The sequence below is a fragment of the Capricornis sumatraensis genome, chromosome 13 (genome assembly GCF_032405125.1).
Source record: "Capricornis sumatraensis isolate serow.1 chromosome 13, serow.2, whole genome shotgun sequence".
NCBI lineage: Eukaryota > Metazoa > Chordata > Mammalia > Artiodactyla > Bovidae > Capricornis > Capricornis sumatraensis.
Genome location: NC_091081.1, coordinates 11,908,542 through 11,919,182, shown reverse-complemented (window position 1 = coordinate 11,919,182; position 10,641 = coordinate 11,908,542).

Below are 10,641 nucleotides of genomic sequence, written 5' to 3'. Positions count from 1 at the left end.
TTAATTTACATGACTTCTATACTACTCTTGATGCTATTTATCATCTTTCTCCTCCAAATTCTTTCCTCATATGATTGTTACGACATCACTGACTTTTGATTTTCCTTTATCTCCTGTTGACTAAAAAAAATGCACAACTTGAGAGTTGTCAGTTAAGTTTTATTTGCGGCAAAATGAGGATTGCAGCCCAGGAGGCAATACCTCAGATAGCTCTGAGAGATTGCTCCAAAGCCTCAGTAGGAGTAGGTCAACATATAAGGTTTTGGTGAAGGAGGAATTCAATACCAATAAGCACTCATTTTACCAAAGGCTTTTTGCTAGTCATGAGGAGCTGATGTCATCATAAAGGGATTTACTGCTTCTCTAGATATGAGGAGATACAAGGATTGAGATCATGAAATCTGTTCCTAAAAACATCCAACTAACTAAAGACCTGTCCCACCAGATTCCCTGGAGCACAGAGGGCCTCACTCCACCCTGAACTCCCTCAGGGGTTGTTGAAGGTCAGCAGCTATAGCAGCTCTGGGTTCAGTCTCATAGAAAAGAGAAGAAAGAAAGTCGCTCTGTTGTGTCCGACTCTTTGCGACCCCATGGACTGTAGCCTACCAGGCTCTTCTGTCCATGGGATTTTCCAGGCAGGAATACTGGAAAGTGAAAGTGAATTCGCTCAGTCATGTCCGACTTTTTGTGACCCCGTGGACTGTAGCCTTCCAGGCTCCTCCCTCCATGGGATTCTCCAGGCAAGAGTACTGGAGTGGGTTGCCATTTCCTTCTCCAGGGGATCTTCCCAATCCAGGGATCGAACCCGTGTCTCCCACATTGTAGGCAGATGCTTTACCATCTGAGCCACCAGAGAAGTCCACCAGGAATCTCAGTAGAGGCAGATGGCAAATGCCTTTCTTGTTCAGCAGTTGGCAATGCTCTTGGCAAGTGCCAATTTGTACTTGACACTCCCTTAGAGAAAATCTCATTTATTTACAGGATTTTAACCACCGTTTAACCCTGATACTCCAGCATCTAAATCTCCAACCCTGATTCCCTCCAGATCCATGTAGCTAATGAATACTTCAAGAAAAACAAATAAACAAGCAAGCAAACCAAATGTCTTGACTTGGATGTCTTATAGCACCTCAAATTTATTATGTCCCAAATTGAACTCACTTTCTTGCTCCCTCCTTTAAATTTCCTCACATTTCTTTTCTTCCTATTTTGGCAAGCTGCCCACCATTTTCTTAAGTCAGAAACTGCATTCAATCTTCACATGTATCAGATGATTGAATCCTCTCAATTTTTTTCCTTAATATTCCTTAAATCTGTAACTTTGTTGTTATTATTATTCCATGATCACTATCAAACACTTGGCCTTCTATGTGGTTTTCTGCAAGATGTTCCTCATTGTGTCTGCCAAAAGTCACTGGAGCCACATTCAAATAAATATTGCTGTCATCCAAAAAAAAGATGCACAATGTGAGAGTGCAAGGTAAGTTGTATTTGAGGCAAAGTGAGGACTGCAGCCTGGGAGACAGCACCTCGGATAGCTTGGAGAAACTGCACCAAGAAGACAGTGGGGGGAGGTCAATATATATGACTTTTGGTGAAGAGGGAGTTCAATGCAATCAAGCACTTATCTTACAAAAGATTTTCTGCTAGTCATGAGGAGGTGATGTCACCAGTAAGGGATTAAGTGCTTTTCTAGATACAGGAGTTGCAAGGATTGGGATCATGAAATCAGTTCCTGAGAATATCTAACTCTCTAAAGACCTGTCCCACCAGTTTCTTTGGAGCACAAAGTGCCGCACTCTCCACTCTGAACTCCCTTCAGGGAGTGTCAAAGGTCAGCACAAGATTCAGTCTTCACAGAGACAGATGGCAAATGCCCTTGGCAAGAGCCAGGATGTAGTTGATGTTGCTATTCATTCTGTCTTACTTTCAATGTGAGTACTTATGGGTCCCTTTGCCTCTGAACAGTCTAGAGAGACTTCCCTGTTACACAACTCTGTCCACGCATGGCCCAGTGAAGCCTGCTCTGTGTTACTGTCTCTCCTGGACATATTTTTTCCTTGATGAGCCCCAGATCATCTAACCTGGGCCGTGCCCATACTATACTTTTTTAAGGATAAAATCCAATCTTTTTATCAGAGCATGTCAGAGAATTCATCATCAGGTTTGTTTCTCCAGCCTCACTTCTTGTAGATTTTTTTCTTAGTACCTGCTACAATCCAACAGTAATTTACTAATTGCATTTCTTCAAATGGCCATATTCTGTCTCATGTTGGTCCTATGATAACTTCTTTACTGGGGTAATAAAATAATATTCAAATATGAGGAGAAAAAGTTAAATCAACCAAGGTTAATAACAGGTGAGTTAACTGTTAATACACTTGATCTTAGCCAAAAAGGCAGGAAATGGCAACCCACCCCAGTATTCTTGCCTGGAGAATCCTATGGACAGAGAAGCCTGGCGGACTACAGTCCATGGGGTCGCAAGGAGTCAGATCTGACTGAGCAACTAACAGTGCCTATTTATGCTGTATTTCTCAGAGGTTCAAGTCAACAAGCATTCATTTATTTCTTCAACAAATGGTTAGCACATACATACTGTGTGTTTGGCATTATTCTAGGTACTCTGGGTAGATCAGTGAATAAAATGGATATGCACACCTGTACCTGTGAAGCTTCATTCCAGAGGGGTTATGATGGCAGCTGGTGATTTTAAATAGATTTCAGAGAAGATTTCAGGGAGCTGATCCTTGAGTGAGTTTGAGATTTTACTCTGGGATGAATGGGGAGCCACTGGAGGGATTGCGCAGAGAAGTGCCTTGATCTGACAATATTTCAATGGAATGACTCTAACTTCTAGGTTGGGAATAGATTTGGACAAAAAGCAAGGGAAGCAGCTGATAAACAGCAGTGTCTTAGAATAGGATGATAGCTGTGGAGCTGGTGATAGTGTTTTGAAAACAGAGCCAGGAGATTTGGCCATAGGTTATAAGTGGGATGTGAAAGAAACAGAGCAGTTTGAATGACTCCAATATGTTTTGGGGAAGCAGAAGATATTAAGAAGACGTGGCAAGAATACACAGAAGAACTATACAAAAAAGATCTTCGCTACCTGGATAATCATGATGGTGTGATCAGTCATCTAGAGCCAGACATCCTGGAATGTGAAGTCAAGTGGGCCTTAGAAAGCATCACTATAAGCAAAGATAGTGGAGGTGATGGAATTCCAGTTGAGCTGTTTCAAATCCTGAAAGATGATGCTGTGAAAGTGCTGCACTCAATATGCCAGCACATTTGGAAAACTTGGCACTGGCCACAGGACTGGAAAAGGTCAGTTTTCATTCCAATCCCAAAGAAAGGCAATGCCAAAGAATGTTCAAACTACTGCACAATTGCACTCATCTCACATGCTAGTAAAGTAATGCTCAAAATTCTCCAAGCCAGGCTTCAGCAGTACTTCAACCGTGAACTTTCTGATGTTCAAGCTGATTTTAGAAAAGGCAGAGGAACCAGAGATCAAATTGCCATCTGCTGGATCACGGAAAAAGCAAGAGAGTTCCAGAAAAACACCTATTTCTGCTTTATTGACTATGCCAAAGCCTTTGACTGTGTCAATCACAACAAACTGTGGAAAATTCTGAAAGAGATGGGAATACCAGACCAGCTGACCTGCCTCTTGAGAAATCTGTATGCAGGTCAGGAAGCAACAGTTAGAACTGGACATGGAACAAAAGACTGGTTCCAAATAGGAAAAGGAGGATGTCAAGGCTGTATATTGTCACCCTGCTTATTTAACTTCTATGCAGAGTACATCATGAGAAACGCTGGGCTGGAGAAGGCACAAGCTGGAATCAAGATTGCTAGGAGAAATATCAATAACCTTAGATAGGCAGATGACATCACCCTTATGGCAGAAAGTGAAGAGGAGCTAAAAAGCCTCTTGATGAAAGTAAAAGAGGAGAGTGAAAAAATTGGCTTAAAGCTCAACATTCAGAAAATGAAGATCATGGCATCTGGTCCCATCACTTCATGGGAAATAGATGGGGAAACAGTGCAAACAGTGTCAGACTTTGTTTTTTGGGCTCCAAAATCACTGCAAATGGTGACTGCAGCCACGAAATTAAAGACACTTACTCCTTGGAAGAAAAGTTATGACCAACCTAGATAGCATATTCAAAAGCAGAGACATTACTTTGCCGACTAAGGTCCATCTAGTCAAGGCTATGGTTTTTCCTGTGGTCATGTATGGATGTGAGAGTTGGACTGTGAAGAAGGCTGAGAACTGAAGAGTTGATGCTTTTGAACTGTGGTGCTGGAGAAGACTCTTGAGAGACTCTTGGACTACAAGGAGATCCAACCAGTCCATTCTGAAGGAGATCACCCCTGGGATTTCTTCGGAAGGACTGATGCTAAAGCTGAAACTCCAGTACTTTGGCCACCTCATGTGAAGAGTTGACTCATTGGAAAAGACTCTGATGCTGGGAGGGATTGGGGGCAGGAGGAGAAGGGGACGACCGAGGATGAGATGGCTGGATGGCATCACTGACTTGATGGACGTGAGTCTGAGTGAACTCCGGGAGTTGGTGATGGACAGGGAGGCCTGGCATGCTGTGATTCATGGGGTTGCAAAGAGTTGGACATGACTGAGCGACAGAACTGACTGACTGACTGATGTGGAAAGATGGAATGATTGTTAACTGTGATAGGAAATACTGCAGGAAGGGTCTTAGCATTTATTCTTTCTTTTCAAGTTTAACCTTTCTCAATGAACAGTAATTGTTACTGTACACAAAAGCTTTGTAAACATACCTTGTTCCCTGAACAAAAAAATAATCCGAAGAAAGCAATCTCATCTCAAATTGTACAGTGAGATAATGACAAGTTGCGTGGATCAGTGTGTTCTAGATACTCTGATATCCCATATGGTCTAAAGCACACTACAATCCAAACTGCATCCATAATAAGTGAGTCACAAACAGGAACCATTTAAGGCTTGGAAAAAATACAATATAAATGCCAGAGTGGATTTTAAGGTTTATTATGAAAAACTGATTTTTCTTTAGCTCTGTTTTATAACATTTTTCCTCTTCATCCTCTCTTCCTCTCTTCTGTTACCTTCTATTTACTTTGCTATTCTTTTCTCCTTTCTAAAATGGCATTTTTTTCTTGGGTTCTCTTTGATCTGTTAAATTTTCAAGACATCGGTTTTACCCTTAAGTTAAAATGTGATTTTGAAGCCTGTGTGGATGAAACTCATCCAAATTCATCACATCTTATTTTCATCAGCCTGTTTCTATTAGTGATACCAAAGACCTAAATCTACTACACAACCTCACTGGTAGCAGAGAGGCACTGGTAATTCTTTTCACTGAGAGTAGGTGAAATAGGTATTTGCCTTATTTGCTCAAGCAAAGTACACACACTCTTTTAAAAATAGAAAGCCCCAGGGTAAGGATAATCAAATATTTATGTCAGCCTGGAAAAAAAAAAGAAAGCATACATTTTAAAGCCAGAAGACTTGGGAACTACCTATTATAGCTTGTAAACTGAATTCAGGCAAGTCATTTAATCTGAGTCATATGAGTTGTAAGGCATCAATTCTGTAGTTTTTGCCTTTCTTTTCTTCCTGTTTTTCTTATTTTTCTCCTCCCTTTCATCTTTACTTTCTTCCACTTCCTCTTTCTACCTCTTCTTTTCTTTCCCTTCCTTCTTACCTTCTTTCTTCCTTTCCTCCTTCTTCCTATTACACTTCATGCCATATAGAATTTAAGGCAGATTTCCAAACAAACATACTGAGTAAAAAATAGAAATATGAAAATAGGAGTAAGAAGCCAGGAGTACAAATAAGCAACCTAAAAAGCACTGGCAGAGCTGTAATAGTTTGCGATCCCATGGACTGCAGCACACCAGGCTTCTCTGTCCTTCATTATCTCTTGGAGTTTGCTCAAACTCATATCCATAGACTCAGTGATGCCATCCAACCATCTCATCCTCTGTCATCCCCTTCTCCTCCCACCCTCAATCTTTCCCAGCATCAGGGTCTTTTTCAATGAGTTGGCTCTTCGCATCAGGTAACCAAAATATTAGAGTTTCAGCATCAGTCTTCCCAATAAAAGTTGAAGAGATTTGGCTTAGTTTACTATGCTATAATTAGAATAAAGATATTCAATCAACACTGTCATCTGCACAGAAGCAATTACACCCTTTTATGGAGGTGTTTGCAGCCTCAGTTCTCAGTCTACTCCATCATTTGCATACATGCATACATGATGGGGGGATTTCCACCTCTAATATGATCTTTCTATTAAACTCTCCCCATCCTTCCCTACACTTACGAGGTTGGCAAACACTGACCAGTTGTTTAACCTCTCTGAAGTCAGTTTCATTATCTGTAAACACTGAAGTAAAAACATAAATCTGTTCATCTCCCTGAGAATGAAGTAATATATGTAAAAGTGTTTGTCATAGTTCTCTATTACTGTATACAATATTGTCATATACCTAAAGGCTTAAAACAACACAAATGTATTATTTCAAACTCCCCAGGATGAATTGTCTGGGCATAGCTTAACTGGATCCACTGCTCAGGCTCTCATAATACTGCAATCGAGGTGCTGGTCTTGATGCTATTCTCCTTTGGAGCTCAGGCTTCTCTTCCAAATTTAGTCATTTATGGGAGAACTCAGTTCCTTGCAGTTGTAGGACTGAGGTACCCATTTTCTTTCTAGCTATTGACTGGTGATCAAAAGCCGTTCAAAGTTCTTTGTCATGTGTCTCCCATAAAGAGTCCACAATACCTTCTAGTATATCTTCTGATAGTTCTTACATCTTTTAAGAGCTCACTCGATTAGGTCAAGATCACTGAGAATGTCAACTAAAAATATAGTCACAACCTGAAAGTAGAGAGTTATTTTATTTGGTAGGAATGTTAAGGACCCTGAAGCAAGGAGATAGCATCTCAGTAAGTGACTTCCCCCTGGTGGCTCAGATGGTAAAGCGTCTGCCTACAACGCAGACTTGGGTTCGATCCCTGGGTTGGGAAGATCTCCTGGAGAAGGAAATGGCAAGCATCTCAGTAGCCCTGAGAAAACTGCTCCGAGGAGGCAGGAGGAGGAATCAGTCTATATACAAGTTTGCAACAAAGGGAGCAGAGTCTGAACATCAAAAATAATTGTGAGGTAAGAAAACTCAGATATCAAGTTAAACAATTTAGCATTCTACGTATGAGAAGTTGCAAGCCTCTGGGTTCACCGAATTCCTTCCTTCTGTACGTATCTCAGCTGCGTGCTGTGCTGTGCTAAGCTGCTTCAGTCGTGTCTGACTCTGTGGGACCTTATGGATGGTAGCCTGCCAGGCTCCTCTGTCCACGGGTTTTCCAGGCAAGAATACTGAAAGGGTTGCCATTTCTTCCTCAAAAGGATCTTCTGGACCCAGGAAAGGAACCCGCTTGTCTTAGTCTCCTGCATTGGCAGGCAGGTTCTTTACCACTAGCACCACCTGGGAAGCCCCATGCACCTCAGCTCTCTGGGGCCGAATCCTGTTTCCTTTTTCACCTTGAGGAGTGCCAGATGGCTGCTTCTTGCAATCCCCCAGCTCCTCAGCAATCACCGTGGGGTGGCAGCATCTGCTGGTTCACAGTTTGGGGAGCCCTCATTTACATTTGGGGGCCAGAAATCACTGATGGCTGTGATAATTCTTATTTATTGATATGGCAGGAGATGTTTTCATTTCACAAAGATAATCTCTATCTTGAGATTGGTCAGTCAGCTAGTTAGTAACCTAGTCATAAGAGTGATACCCCACCATATTCACAGTTTTACCCACACTCAAAGGGTGGGGGCCATACAAGGTCATGAATCCTTGAGTGTTAGTCTAGAATCCTGCCTATTTATGCAGCATATCATTATACCCACTCTGCACGTATAAACAATTAGAGCAAAATTTTATAAAAAGTGCAACTTGGTTTAATCTTTTGGCACACCAGATCTTGACTGGTTCACTCTGCATAATGATAGAATAATGTTACCTAAAGGATTTTTCATATTCATGAATTTTTGCTTTCTTCATTCATCTGTCATTCATTTAGCAAATATTTGTTGACTATTTACTATATACTAGGCACAATGCTAGGCATTGGTGACATATGCTAGGCATTGGTGACGTAATAACATAGGCATAGCTCAGCCTTCACTGAGCTTATAGTTAGTCCTGAAAGAATAAAACAAACAAAAACCCCAAACAAATAGATACAATCTTTGCTAATTATGTTAAGAGATTTCAGTCATTAAAGGACTTTTAGTATAATGGTGATATTACTCAGATGGCATTTCTGAAAGTAACACTGAACATTATGAAGACATTAATGTTTGTTGAGATTGATTCGACTTATTCATGAAATGTGAATTTGGGACTTTTCACCACATATAGATATAAATACATTGCCTTTGGGAGGACTCAAGTGTCTCTCATTAGCCTACCTTAAATTCTACTCACAATGCAGAATAACTCTAGACTGTGTGGATCACAAGAAACTGTGGAAAATTCTGAAAGAGATGGGAATACCAGACCATCTGACCTACCTCTTGAGAAACCTGTATGCAGGTCAGGAAGCAACAGTTAGAACTGGACATGGAACAACAGACTGGTTCCAAATAGGAAAAGGAGTATGTCAGGCTGTATATTGTCACCCTGCTTATTTAACTTCTATGCAGAGTACATCATGAGAAACGCTGGGCTGGAGGAAACACAAGCTGGAATCAAGATTGCCAGGAGAAATATCAATAACCTCAGATATGCAGATGACACCACCCTTATGGCAGAGAGTGAAGAGGAACTAAAAAGCCTCTTAAGTGGAGAGTGAAAAAGTTGGCTTAAAGCTCAACATTCAGAAAATGAAGATCATGGCATCTGGTCCCATCACTTCATGGGAAATAGATGGGGAAACAGTGGAAACAGTGTCAGGCTTTGTTTTTTTGGGCTCCAAAATCACTGCAGATGGTGATTGTAGCCATAAAAGTAAAAGACACTTACTCCTTGGAAGAAAAGTTATGACCATCCTAGACAGCATATTCAAAAGCAGAGACATTACTTTGCCGACTAAGGTCCGTCTAGTCAAGGCTATGGTTTTTCCTGTGGTCATGTATGGATGTGAGAGTTGGACTGTGAAGAAGGCTGTGCGCCGAAGAATTGATGGTTTTGAACTGTGGTGCTGGAGAAGACTCTTGAGAGCCCCTTGGACTGCAAGGAGATCCAACCAGTCCATTCTGAAGGAGATCAGCCCTGGGATTTCTTTGGAAGGAATGATGCTAAAGCTGAAACTCCAGTACTTTGGCCACCTCGTGCGAAGAGTTGCCTCATTGGAAAAGACTCTGATGCTGGGAAGGATTAGGGGCAGGAGGAGAAGGGGATGACAGAGGATGATATAGCTGGATGGCATCACGGACTCGATGGACGCGAGTCTGAGTGAACTCCGGGAGATGGTGATGAACAGGGAGGCCTGGCGTGCTGCGATTCATGGGGTCACAGAGCATCGGGCACGACTGAGTGACTGAACTGAACTGAACTGAACTGAACTGAGTCTAATTCAAGCCTCAGAGCACTGAGCTTGTGCCACAATCCTAGGTGTTTTCTCCAGTTTAGTCACTCAAGTCTCTTCTTTAATTTCTGGATATTTTTGCGTCTGATCTTAATTAGAATTTTCTCCAGCTGGAGTGACTCATCATTTAGGATTAGCTTGGCTACATATAACAAAATAATATTGACTTACACAAAAAATAAGTTTATTTCTCTCTCATGTTTAAAAAAATGCCTGAAGATATGTTTGCCAGGGGTGATATGGAGCTTCGTTATATCATAGACCCAGGTTTCATCAACTTCAGCTCATGCCTTCCACCTCATGGTGCAAGGGAACCAGTCAAGTTCCCTGGGAACTGGTAAGAGGGAAAAGCCAGTTGAAAAGAGGGAGGCTTGAAGAAGAAAGGAGGCAAAGAACACATACAAGCTGATCAGTAAAGAAGGTATTTGAGAAACTGTAAAAACAAAAGCCAAAAAAAAGAAAAAACCAAACCTTCTGCTTACATATCATTCACTTCAATCGCATGCCATACCTAGCTGCTGGGAAGATTAGAAAGTAGAGCTTTTTTCTTCCCCAGGTAATCATGTTTCCATCTAAAATCCGCAGTTTTCATCACAAGGAAGAAACGGGGAATGAAAAGTGGAGTGGGCAACTAGCAGTCTCTGCCATGAGGTCTAAGCCAAGGCAGGAGTTTGGGTGGAATAGGCAAAGTCCTCCCCTTTTGGCCAGTTTTGTTTTGGGTCAGTCAGGCTAACTTGGTCTAGACAATAGGGGTGCTCTACCTGGGTCAGTACCGTCAACTAGCATTCTCAGTACAGAATCTAAAGGTTGAAGCCAATGAGGACTCATAGAGCAATTTGGGGGGGACTGCACTGGGTCAGTTACTGCATGCAGGCTTCCTCTGTCTGCAGTGCATGGGTTTTTCATTGCAGGGGCTTCACGGACTTTAGGGCACGCCAGCTTCAGTACTTATGGTGCATGGGGTTAACAGCCCTGAAGCAGGTGGAATTTTCCCAGACCAGGGATCAAACCCATGTCCTCTGCATTGGCAGGTGGATTCTTAACCA